This window comes from Macrobrachium rosenbergii, chromosome 55 (genome assembly GCF_040412425.1).
Source record: "Macrobrachium rosenbergii isolate ZJJX-2024 chromosome 55, ASM4041242v1, whole genome shotgun sequence".
Lineage (NCBI taxonomy): Eukaryota > Metazoa > Arthropoda > Malacostraca > Decapoda > Palaemonidae > Macrobrachium > Macrobrachium rosenbergii.
This window is the reverse complement of record NC_089795.1, coordinates 19,162,821-19,176,222: the sequence shown is the minus strand read 5'-3', so window position 1 is coordinate 19,176,222 and position 13,402 is coordinate 19,162,821. Positions and strand designations below refer to the sequence as shown.

The 13,402-nt window shown below is 36.9% G+C and overlaps 1 protein-coding gene across 1 annotated transcript in view; it reads right to left on the bottom strand.

Moving 5' to 3' along the window:
• Positions 1-13,402, bottom strand: part of mei-41 (meiotic 41) — a 593,070-nt gene that overhangs the window by 138,083 nt on the left and 441,585 nt on the right. The gene's annotated exons all lie outside the window — the stretch shown is intronic.

The window sequence follows — 13,402 nt, the reverse complement described above, 5'->3', positions numbered from 1 at the left end:
TTATTATTATTATTACTATTATTATTATTATGTTGTCCATTTGGTGATTAAATAAAATAGCTACAAATGATACTGAAAAATCTCTCTCTCTATCGTACATATACATTTTTAAGGGCAAAGATTAACAACAACTTACTGTAGTAAATCTTTTTTTATCATAAATGTATTTGCAAGTAATCACATAAATACTAACATGACATAACTAACAAACCTAGCATTCTGTTTGGAGGTATGTAAGTGTCCCTACCCACATATTTTAGATATGCTCTATATAGTAGTACTGTATCCTGTTCAGTAAATATTTCAAAATCATCTTAAAACACAGGAAAATATATGTAAAATATACACCCAGTGCATTACATACAGAACGATGCATTAAATAGGCCAAAAAAAACATGCGTGTCCGAATGATAAGGGATACTTAAGAGTAACGGTTGTAGGCTCAAACCTAATTTTGCAACATGACTTTGAAATAATATTAGGGTGTTCTGGGATGATACTCTGAGGTATATTTTTGTTTGAACTGTCAAGTTTGGCGATAGACTGTTAAAATAGGCAGTTATAAGCATTTTAGGGGTGTGTAAAGCCTAATTATGAGTAACAGTAGTAGGAGAGTACTGTAATGTAAGATTACTTTGGGTGTTTTGGGATGATGATTTGGGGTGTATTTTTGTTTGAAATATTAAATTGTTTTAGTATGATAATTTAAGGTATATTTTTGTTTGAAATATCAAATTAAGCAGTGAAATGTTAAAATAGACAGTTACAAGCATTTTAGTTTAAGGGGCATTTTTAGAGGGGATTTTTGCATTTCCGAGGATTTTGCATTTCCACGGTTAGGTTCTGGAACCTATTCCTGCATAAAAATGGGGGAGCACTGTAACTGAACAGGCCAATTTTATAGTTATCTAAACTGAAAACTTTCCTTATAAAACTAAATTAATCTAAAAAAAAACATACAAAAATCAGGTTTTAACCTACTGACTGCAACTGATGACTAATTGACAGATGGTTTGGCTATGAAAGTCAGTAAACTAGCAGACTGTAACGTCTGCTTTCTTACTGCTCTCAGGGGCTGGGAAAAGGGAGTGACTGTTTATTATTTTGCTGACTGATTCTCAAGTGATGACTTAGTGTGTTCACCAAACCCATCAAACATACTGTGGACAATTTGCAATCAGTGTTCCCAGACCCACCATACCTGAAGTCTTAAGGACATATGAAGCAGAATAACTAAGAGTGACTGTCTACATCTGCACCAGTAGACCATCAGTTGGAAGTAACATAACTACTGAGTTCATTCTATCACACAACACATATTCACTTCAGCTACACCTCTCCCTTGGCCCTGCTTTCCCTTTATTTTCTAGATTCCATGATTCCAGATTCATTTAATTTCTCTTCACCATTTACACCTAATTTTATCCATTGTTCTATTTATAAGTAATTAATTGGCTTTGTTACAGGCAACTGTCCTGCAGTAAGTATTTTGGCTTTTTTCTGCTCTATTCCTGAATCTGGACTTTTCCTCTTACTAGTGCATATTTCAGAAAAGTATTATTCATACATTGATCTGTGTAGAAATTTGCTCAATTTGACATTTTTTTATATCTGTACTGTACTATTAATTACAAACAAGTCTGTCAGTAGCTATCAGTAGAGGCAGGTTACTTACAAAGAAATAATATTTTTCTATCTGCTTACTTTTTGTTTTTATTTACATAAATACATACATAACTGTATAATCGTTTTGTTGTGTCAGACATCAATGATACCTTGTTCTGCTGTGTGTTATTGGTATATGTAATAGTTATGAACTATTTTTTCAGCAGTTTTAGTATATGTACTGTTTTAAGCACATACAAGCAGTTAATCAATAATCTGGCAATCAATAATCCAGTTCCATAACTGATTTGAACCACTAATTATGGATTGTCAAAATGGACAAGATCAACAACAACAAAAATAATGAGAGAGAGAGAGAGAGAGAGAGAGAGAGAGAGAGAGAGAGAGAGAGAGAGAGAGAGAGAGAGAGAGAGAGAGAGAGAGAGAGAGAGAGAGAGAGAGAGAGAGAGAGAGAGAGAGAGAGAGAGAGAGAGAGAGGTAAACCAATGAGATATGGTGACTAAAACATTGAAAATGAAAACAAGAACTCTTCGTTGTTGGTTGTTAAAATAGAGCTGAAATCACAAAAACAATATTAACCCTTTTAAAAGCATTTTCTTCTGACTTATTTACCAAAAAATGTGTCTGCAGTATAAATGAGTGATGTGTGCATTTATTAATACTCTCGATTTGTAAGAGCAACCAGTTAGATCAACTGACATAAAATGATGGAGATAAAAAAGTACTCTTAGGTATTGCACCTGAAATCAGTAACAAAACTAAGATAACCTTTTTTAATAAAAAAAATTCTTTGGCACAACTAACTAGACAAATGTAGATGTTTTCAACAGAAGTTGACGGGTGGGGGGAAAAGAGTCATCAGTTGACAAAATAAAGGATTGTTTGTTTCATAAGCATAGCACTGGTAGAAAAAAAGGACTTACATGATATGCAAGATATACAAACTTTATTTCATCTATTTCATTACCACTTTTAAGTGTCAATGATGTGTGCTCTAAAATTTAATCAGTTAAGTCACCACGGAAGTGGCAACGATGTGTTCTTCAACCTAACCACCCTGTGATCCAATAAAATCACTAATCCAAGACCCTGCTGGTCCCAATGATAATAGATTAAACTACAGTATGTATTACTTTTTCAGTGTTAGTGTTGCTGTCTGTGTTGTGTTGTATTAAGATTTTGTTAAATGTTATGTTTGGTGACTTATTCTGCCTTACATATAACGTACATACACCTACATGAATTTGTCAAGGTATACCAGTTGGGTCTGCCATATGTTTATGCCTGCATTGGAGATGGGTCTGTTGCCTGATGTTAAGGAAACATCAACCATTGAGTTTCCACTGTGAAGTTTACCAGGACTAGTCTGAAGATTAATGGATTCATTACAACAAGAGGAAGATATACTGGGGACAACGGTGAGCAATCTGTTATCAAAGCTTTGGCCTTTTTTGCTGTAAAATCATTCGGTGTGGTGACGAATGAATGAAAATGATATTCAAACTAAAAACTCCACAGGGGAACATGCTTCCACACTGGAACACACACGCACAATAAATACATTTACTCACGTTTCCATACATACACACACTAAAATACTAAATAAACAAATAAATATATAAAATTTAGAATAAGTAACATTTAAAAATTTTTTTTTTTAATTTATTAAATGTCCTAAGGGTTTTCATGTTTTCATTATTTACTTATTTTTATATTTTTTCAATTAAATTACAGTTCTTCATGAATATTAAAATGGGAATAACTGAAAATGTAGAAGATTCCAACAAGATTTCCTTCATTGATTTATTTCCAAAAGTTGATAATTGCTGTTCGTTATATTTTGGACACAAAATACATTTTTGACCGTTATTACCACTTCGCACTCTTGAGCATTCGGGAGCTGGGTTATGTGGGCTGCTCATTAACTGTTCATGTGTCAGACGAGTATGGCCTATTTGGAGACGTGTCAGAAGCTTGCATGTTTCTCTCTCTGATACGATGAACTCCATTTTCTAACGCCGGGTTTTGTTTTAATTGATTACTTTCAGGTTCTTCACTCCATATATATTGCCATTTACCTATAATAACTACTTTTATATGTGTTACATAATCATTAAGAAGGATATTTACATATGATCTTGTTATATGCGTTGCTTCTTTGGATGCTTTATCAGCCTCTTCATTTCCTTTGATCCCTTTATAGGCAGGAATCCAACTTACTGTATTTCTATATTTTTCCATTATTATATGACTTATGAAGAATAACTCAATTTGTTGTATAATATTATTTTTTCGTTTGTAACTTTGAATAGCTTCTATAGTGATTCTTGAGACCATAAAAATCATAAAATTATTGAATGATGCTTCTTTCATTATTTTTATAGCTGATGCAGTTGCACACAACTGCTGTGAATACTGAAGCATTATCAGGCAGAGAGAATCATAAGTTTTGTCTTGGGGAACTGCAGCATATCCCACTCATACTCTGATTGAGATCCATCTGTGTATATTGCGTAATGTGGACCTTTTCAGTTTATATATTTCATTGTATGTTGTCTATGGTGTTCTGGGGTATATGAGTAACTTTTTGATAAATATTCAAAGTGTGTGCAAATTCTCATTTTATTCATTGTCCAAGGAGGAGGTAATTTTACTGTTGAAGGTAATTGTATTTTCATATTCAGCGACTCCATCTTCTAGCTCTAACTGGGAAAGGTGGTGGACGATTGTTTATAAATACATCTCTTAATTCAAACAATTTTTTTCATAGAGAGTCACTTGTCTGAATTCTCAGGGCACTCTTCATTGTTGCTAACTCTCTATGAAGAGAGAGAGGTAGTTCACCACACTCAATTTGTAAAGATGACTTTCGTGATGATCTAAAGGCTCCTGAACATATTCTAAGGCCTTTGTTATGAACTGGATCTAATGTTTTCAGCATTGCATTTCGCTTCCATAATGAATGACTGACAACACATGCTTTATACAGTACAGTAAGGGTATGTATATAGGCTCCCCAAGTAGTATTTGATAGTTTTTTAATTAGATTTAATGCTCTTTAACATTTTTATTTCATGTGTGTTATGTAGGCTTTCCAGTTAAAGTGAGTATCAAATACTAATCCTAAAAATTTTGCTGTCTGGCCCATTTGTATACTATGATTTCTGATTTTTAAATATATTTCTTCACCTTTTTTCCACTTTTTATTTTTATAAAACATAATTGCTTGAGTTTTATCTATGGAAAATTTAAAGCCTACAGATGAGGCCCATTCATCTATTTTTATTATGCTTCTATTAATGATTTGTTCTGTATGTTTTAAGCGAGATGCTGAATAATATATTGCAAAATCATCCATATACAAGTTACTTTTAATCCTTATAGGTAGATTATTACTAATATCATTTATTGCTAAAGTAAAGAGTGTACCACTAAGGACGCTTCCTTTGTGGAAATGTACTTGACAATACATCATCAATTCTCACCTCAAAAGTGCGATCTGTCAAAAAGTTTTGGATAAACCTACGTGAATGTCCATGGACACTGTTTTTATGTAACATTTTTAATAATGCATACCTCCTTGTAGTATCATATGCCTTTTCAATGTTATAACAGACAGCTACAGTAATTTGTTTTTATTCAAACCCTCTGCTTTGTGGTCTTCTAAGTTGAATAGAGAATCTAGCATAGATCTGTTACATTGTGACCCAAATTGAGTGGGAGTCAGAATTTTATTTTCTCGAATGTGCCATTTTCTCCAGTAATTTCCATAAGCAATTTGTTAAAGAAACTGGTCTGTAATTACAGTATTTACATTAATTGGAGCCTTTCCAGGTTTGGGGATAGGAATTATTATAGCATTTCGCCATTCATCAAGAAATAAATTTCGAATCCATAAATGATTAAATAATTGCAAAAGGTATGACTTTGCCATAGATGCTAAATGGTAGATCATCTCAAATCAAATACTGTCACCTCCAGGAGCAGATTTACTGCTGTTCTAGAGAGCATATTCTAGCTATAATATAGAATTAATAATTCTATATTATTTTTCTTTGTACAGAAGTGTTCATCTAAATTTTTATCAATACTTACATTTGCTAAGTTTTCTCCTATTACCTGTTTCTTTTGGATCACGTATTCTTTTTCCATCTTTTAATATGGCATGTCCAAGTGGTTTAACATGGGTACCATTTATTTTCCTGAAATTTTTCCATATCTTTTGTATGGGAGTATTATTAGAGAGATCTGGTACATATTTCCTCAATGAAATAATTCTTCCTTGAATTACTTCTTTTTTAAACTTTGCAGATATTTTATTATATAGAGGCCATAATGTATCAATTCCTAATAATAATATAGTCAGTTTTTGTAAATTTCCTTCTTATATCGATAATGTTTTATTAATTTTATTGACTTTTTTATTTAAAGTATCTAGTCGTCTCCCTACTGAGTGTTTTATATTTATTAATTCTGCTGGCTTATCAGACTACCATGGAAGTTTGTGTTTTGTTGGATAAGATTTTGACTCTGGTTTTGCTTTATCAGCAGCATTTTCAACTAAATCAACAAGAAATTCATTATTTTCATTATGGTCTTTTAAATATTCAAATGGTGGGATATTCCTAGTGTGCATTTCATATCGCTCCCAATCTGCTTTACAAATGTTATAGTGAGGGACATTTTTGCAGGATTATTTTGTAATAAGGAAATTAATATTGGCAAATGATCACTGGTGTACTAGTCATCAACTGTATTCCAATCTACTCTGTCCACTACAGTTGAGTTACATAGAGTTAAGTCTACTGAGGGAAATGTTCCATGTGTTTTTGAATATGTGCTAATTTCATCATCATTTATCCAGCACGTAATTTGAATCCATGAATTCTTCTACCTTACTTCCTCCTCTATTTGAGTTTGTACAATTATAGTCCCATATTCGGTTGTGTGCATTAAAATCTTGACTCAAGGTACTCCGCAGAAAGATCAGCTGTTGTATTTACCTGATCACCTCTCGTATTTAGAGAGAGAGAGAGAGAGAGAGAGAGAGAGAGAGAGAGAGAGAGAGAGAGAGAGAGAGAGAGAGAGAGAGAGAGCATGTGTGCGCTTCTAGCTAAATTCCTTATCTGCTCCCTATTATCACTACGGGTTTATAATCCCTTGAGCCATTTCTGGTCCCACTTAATGTGAAAATTCATGTTTACCATATATACAGTACTCTATTCTTGTATCGTGCAACTTTCCGAAACAATTTCTAATTAAATTTTGGGAATACAGTGAACCCTCGCTACTTCGCGGTTCGACTATCGCGGATTCACGACTTCGCGGATTTTTTCCATTACGTATGTATATTATAAGAGAAAATATATAGCGGATTTTCCGGAAATTTCAAAAATAGTCGCGATATATGAAGACCCAAATATTTCATTAATTCCATTAATAATTATTAATATCTGCTAGTACTGTTGGTTCATTGCATTATGACATATAATTCAGTACAAAATGAAATTAAACAAAAAGAGAATGTGACCATACGATAATTCATTATAGCACTAGTAAAATTAAACTGAACATGAAACGCTAATCAGATGCAGTCTGACATTGTCATATTTGAATGGTGTAAGGCTGCTGATGGCTACATATATACTAATTATAAAATACAAATGTAATGAATGTGCATCTTTTCCATGAATCTTTTGTACTGCATCCAATAATATTGTTTGTTGCAAAAATCACATCTCGAATAAACCTATACTACTACAACAAAAAAAAAGCATAAAATAGCGTAAAGTATATTTGAATTTGAAACTAGCATGTAAGATGGGCTGTGATTGGTTCCATTGGTGATAGATGACGAATCAGCTCCCAAGTTTTGTAATCTCGCCTGTGATTGGTGTTTTGACCGTTTCTCCGACCCGCAGCAGCTTCCCTTGTCTATGACCCGCAGCATCTTCTCGCGGCCACTTTTTTTCCCGCTCTCGGTAGATAGATGCTGTTTACATTACCAGTGCTGTGCGTGACAGTGTGTGTTTGAAGTTGAACTTTTTTTACTTTGTTTAACCCTTACAATGGCTCCCAAGCATTCTGCTTCTGCTAAGGCTGGTACTGAGCCTAAACGCCAACGGAAAATGATGATGATTGCTGAGAAGGTGACACTTCTCGATATGTTGAAGGAAGGGAGAAGTTACGCGGTTGTTTGATTTTGGAGTGAACGAATCCACCGTTCGCTACATTAAGAAGGATGAGGCGAAGATTAGGAAGACGGCTGCCATCACCTTTAGCAAGTCAGCAAAGCGAAGTTGTTACGGCTCGTAATAAAACGATAATCCGTATGGAAGGTGCTTTGTCAATCTGGATTGCCAACTGCCGGAAGAAGAAAATAGCCTTGGATACGAACACCATCCGAACCAAGGCTTTGAGGTTGTATGAGAATTTCGCGGCAAAGGAACCTCAAGATGATGGTGACCACGCTGAAGAAGAAGAGGAAGATGACGAAGATGATGTAGATGAACCTTCGGCCTGAAAAGCGTTTCCCTGCATGGCGAGGCTGCTTCCGCTGACACGGTCGCTGCTGAAACTTACGCGAATGAGACGTTCAAGAATATTATCGCTAAAGGTGGATACAAGCCCGAACAAGTCTTTAATATGGACGAGACGGGTTTGTTTTGGAAGAGAATGCCATCGCGAACTTTCCTGTTCAAAGAAGAAGCCAAAGCCTCTGGCTTTAAAGCATTCAAAGATCATGTTATCCTCGTGATGTGTGGCAATGCTGCAGGATTTTTGCTAAAGCCAGGGCTTATTTATAAGTCGAAAAACCCTCGTGCTTTGAAAAATAAAAATAAGAATCTCCTTCCCGTGTATTGGATGCATAATCCAAAAGCATGGATTACTTCTCTGCTGACCTCCAACTGGTTCCATCAGTGTTTTATCCCACAAGTCAGTAAATATCTCTTAGAGAAGGGCTTGCCATTTAAGATCCTTCTCCTGTTGGATAACGCTGGTGGACACGCCGACTGATCTTTCGCATGAGGGCATTCAGGTTGAGTTCCTGCCACCCAACACAACGTCCTTAATTCAACCGATGGACCAGGGGGTTATCAGGGCGTTCAAGGCCCTCTACACGAAGAATACCTTGGCGGACCTCGTTGTGTGTGTGGATGCCGCCAAGAAGATGAGGATGAAACATTCAATTTGAAGGCATACTGGTGGCAGTACACATTACTGCCAATGTGCCTTCAGAACATCCAGAAGGCACTACAAGAAATGAAACCTGCTACCGTTAACGCAAGCTGGAGGAAGTTGTGGTCCGAGATTGTTTACGACGACGAGGGATTTACGCCTGCCGAGATTCAACACTCTGCAGTACGGAAATCTGTGGAGTTGGCTGCGATAATTGGAGGTGACGGGTTTGGCGACATGACGACGGAAAACGTTGACGAGTTGTTGGCCTGCCATTCCCAGCCGCTAACTGACGCAGACCTCGAAGACCTGACAAAATCAGCCAGTGAGGAAGAAAATGAACCACAGGAAGAGACCCAAGAAGTTGGCGAAGAAACAGGCTTAACATTAGAACGGCTTGCCAAGCTCTGCAACCCAGCGAAGGAGCTGAAAGAATTGTCACAAGAATGGGACGAGGATATGGTTCGTTCTCTGCAGTTCTGCAACAAAATCGATGAAGACATGACTCCTACAGGATGCTCTTCGATCGAAAAAAAGAAGCAGCGGCAGCAACTTCCGATCACAATGTTCTTCCAGCCTCGCAAAAAACAGCCAGTTCCTCCTGCTACTATGCCTTCTCGAAGAAATTGAAGAAGTGTCCCAGGAAGAAGTTGAAGAGGTGTCCCAGGAAAAGACACCTCAGTCTGAAGAGACGTAAAATACAGTCATTGGCTGCACAGTAGAAGACATCATCAGCTTCATCATCATCATTTCTACTGTGTAGCAAATTCATCGCCATCATCATTCAAGTTTTTCTTCAACTTCTTTCATGGTGGGTACAGTAACAATCTTTATTTCTTTATATACTTTAATATTCTAACATTTTAATATTAGTGCCTGTTTTAGATTAGGTACTGTACATCCATTAAGTGTTCTGTACATTAAAGGGTGGTTTGTTAACAGTACATACGAGGAGGGCTTTATTGTAACTTCCAACTCTATCGTGGTGAGTAAAATACTGTACAATTGTACAGTACGCACCATAACAATCTTTCTATTTTTTTATGTTCACTTACTGTTTTATTGCTTATCATTTGTGCCTGTGTACTGTATGTACGTATTGTAGATATCTGTATATTACTGTAAAGGGTGGTTTGTTAACAGTACTATGTAAAGGGAGGGTTTTAAAAGTCTGAATACATGTTAAATAAATACTGTAAATATGGTGTCCCTACTTCGCGGATTTTCAGCTATCGCGGCCAGTTCTGGAACCTATCTACCGCGATAAACGAGGGTTCACTGTAAAGGCAGTCCCCAGGTTACATCAGACTTGGAAAAATATCGGTTCCAGGTTACAGCAGATGTTCCGAAGTTACGTAGTTGTCTTACGGTGTGACGGAACAGTAAAAGTACATACAGCTACAATTTAAAGTCAAAATTTGGATGTTTTTGGATGCACACCACAACAGAATGCAAGTAAAATACAGTGGACCCCACGAATAGTTAAAATCCATGAATAGTTAACACCCCTTCTAACTCATAACTGTCTAGCTTGAAAATTCAAATACCAAATTTATAGTTAAAGTATCATCCTACATCAAATATAGCTTAAATTATTATCTTATTACTGTATTAATCTTTAAAATTATATTACTAATATCATTTTAAAGTCATCTTAAACATTAGTACCCTTAAAAATATATACATATGTACTTATAACACTTCCAGCCAATAGAACGATAGAGTGAGTTACCACTAATTTATATTCAGCCAGCACAAGGAAATGAGAGAGAGAGAGAGAGAGAGAGAGAGAGAGAGAGAGAGAGAGAGAGAGAATTATCTCTTTAATCTCTCATGGAATGTTAATCCATTTCTCTTCAAGTAACTGACAACAAAAAAAAGGGATTTTGACAACGGAAAAATCTATTTCTGGGGGAGGACCTGTGTCACCCAGTGAAATGGTTCCAATAGCACACATTTCTAGGTATAAATATTGCTAAATATACCAGAGAAAAAGCTATCCATAATGCCAGGGTTACTACCCCTGGATCGATCACCACAATGGTGTCGGTATGCACCAAGGGGTGAGTGGTAGCCACTATCACAGGTGCTCCACCCAACAGATCTCTCCATTCTCAAAGCCCCCAACATGGGAGAGCCGTTCTACCTACTACCTTCCGCTCGCTGCCACCCACCACTCGCGCCCGCCATCCTCATCCCGAAATTAGCACCCTCCAAGCTTGGTATGCTATCCGGGTGGGAAAGGAAGTATAGGGATGGGTCACTGGGTGACACAGGTCCTCCCCCAGAAATAGATTTTTCCATTGTCAAAATTCCTTTTCTGGGCTCAACCTGTGTCACCCAGTGAAATAGTAACAGAGAATCAGCCATACAACAGCTTGGTGGTACCATCAAAAGATTACCTTAATGGAGCTAAATAAAACTAAGAAAACAATACTGTGTTTTTAATAACCCCAAATTATAAAGTTCAAAATATAATTAAAAACTATAAGGCACATAGTCTAGAAATACCAAATGACCAACACGAAGATACTTAATGCTAAACAGATTATGTCTTAAAAACAGGATATCCATGTTACAGGCAGGAGTCAGGCTGTGAAGCAGACCTGACCTAAAAGGCTAGAAAGCAGGGCATGCAAGCGAGGCAGGTAGGCGAGAGAATATACCAATAGGTAATTTAATCAAGAATTACATTACAATAAGGATAAACAAGAGTTATATAAACTAGTCTTGAACTGGACCAGGAGGAACAATACTTCCTGCAGCTACAGTGGAATATTTAAGAGCCTCTAGGTACTTAAGATAGTGGCGTTTAAATACTGTTGGTGATTTCCAGCCCGTATACTTTTTAAGGTCATCAAAATTCATATTGTGAAAATAATTAGCTGAGGTGGCTACCGCCCGAATATCATGTACCCGAGGTACTGAATCCGGGTTAGCCTGTTTAATAAAATAAAGAATTTGTTGCCTGATGGCCTTTAAGGAAATGGTACCTCCATTTTCCCTAACAAAAAGGGGGCCTGAAGTTCTTTTAGAAGTTCTATTTAAATAAGCTTTTAAAGTGTTAACTGGACATAAAGATAGATCCTGTGGAAGGGGAATAATCTTCATAAAGATAGATCCTGTGGAAGGGGAATAATCTTCCAAGGAGACCATCTATTTTGTGGATCCTCATTCTTTGCTAGAAATCTGAGATCCGGAGACAACAGAACTTCTCCTGACGGGAGGAAATCAACACGATTCAGTTCTCTAGAAAGAGCAGATAGTTCAGAAATTCTAGCCCCTGAGGCTAGACTTACTAGAAATAACGTCTTCCTTAACAGACTCGGGTATGTACATAATTCGTTATCAGTGTCTGATGCTAATTTAAGTATGTCATTTAAGAACCAGGAAACCGTGTGTGGACAGATTGCTGGTCTAAGACGAGCACATGCTTTAGGAATTGACAAAAAATATGAGTCTGTAAGGTTAATATTAAAGCCATGTAAAAATATTTTTCTTAAAGCAGATTTTGTTGTAGTAATAGTACTAGTGGCCAGTCCTTTCTCAAATAATGATCTGAAGAAAGACATTGCTAGATTCGTGGTCATTTTCTGAGCTTCAGATTCCCTTAGAAATAATGCTAACTTTTTAACTGCTGAGTCATATTGTCTAAGTGTAGATTCCCTCTTATCTGATTCTATGAACAGTGTATTAAGAGGGTCAATGTTAGCGTCTTTCTGAGCTGCAAACTTCATGAAGTTCATAAAGCTAGGGCACTCAGAATTCTTGAGGAAGCTGACACAGTCCAAGTTTGCACTACTTGTTTCAATCTTGGATTGGGGATCTGTTTGTGCCGGAGCTTCAACTTCAGTAGAAGAGGAAACCAATTGCTCTTCGGCCAGTTGGGTGCCACAAGTGCTACTTGACCTTTGAATGATCTGAGTTTGTGTAAAACTTTCATCAATAGGTTTATTGGTGGAAACAGATAGATCCTTTGCCACCTGTGGAATGAGCTAGAGGGTCTAGATTGGGAGCAACGTAACACGGAAGCTTGTGGTTGCTCTCTGTGGCAAACAGGGCTATCTGGAGACCCGGTACCTGAAGACAAATCGACTCGAACGATGTCTTGTCCAAGGACCATTCCAACTCCAGCGGAGTTGTCCTGGATAGTGAATCTGCAATGACATTTCGAACACCTGCCAGGTGGGTAGCTGACAGGTGCCAAAGATGTTTCCTTGCCAGAGAGAAAATTGCAATCATTACATGATTGATATGGCTTGACTTGGAGCCCCCTCTGTTTAGGCAATGTACAACTACTGCACTGTCCAGCACCAGTCTGATGTGAATCTGTCTGGCTGGACGTAGTTTCTTTAATGTTAGAAATACTGCCATTGCCTCTAGAATGTTGATATGGAACTGGCGGAATACTGTCGACTATGGTCCTTGAATTTTCTTGTGTTGGGAGTATCCTCCCCATCCGCTTAGGGAAGCATCCGTATGGATCACTAGTGATGGAGGGGGAAATTGAAGAGGCACTGACCTTGCCAAACTCTTGACTGTCGACCATGGTCGAAGCCTCTTCCTCAATACCGGCGGAATTAGAGACACCTTGTCT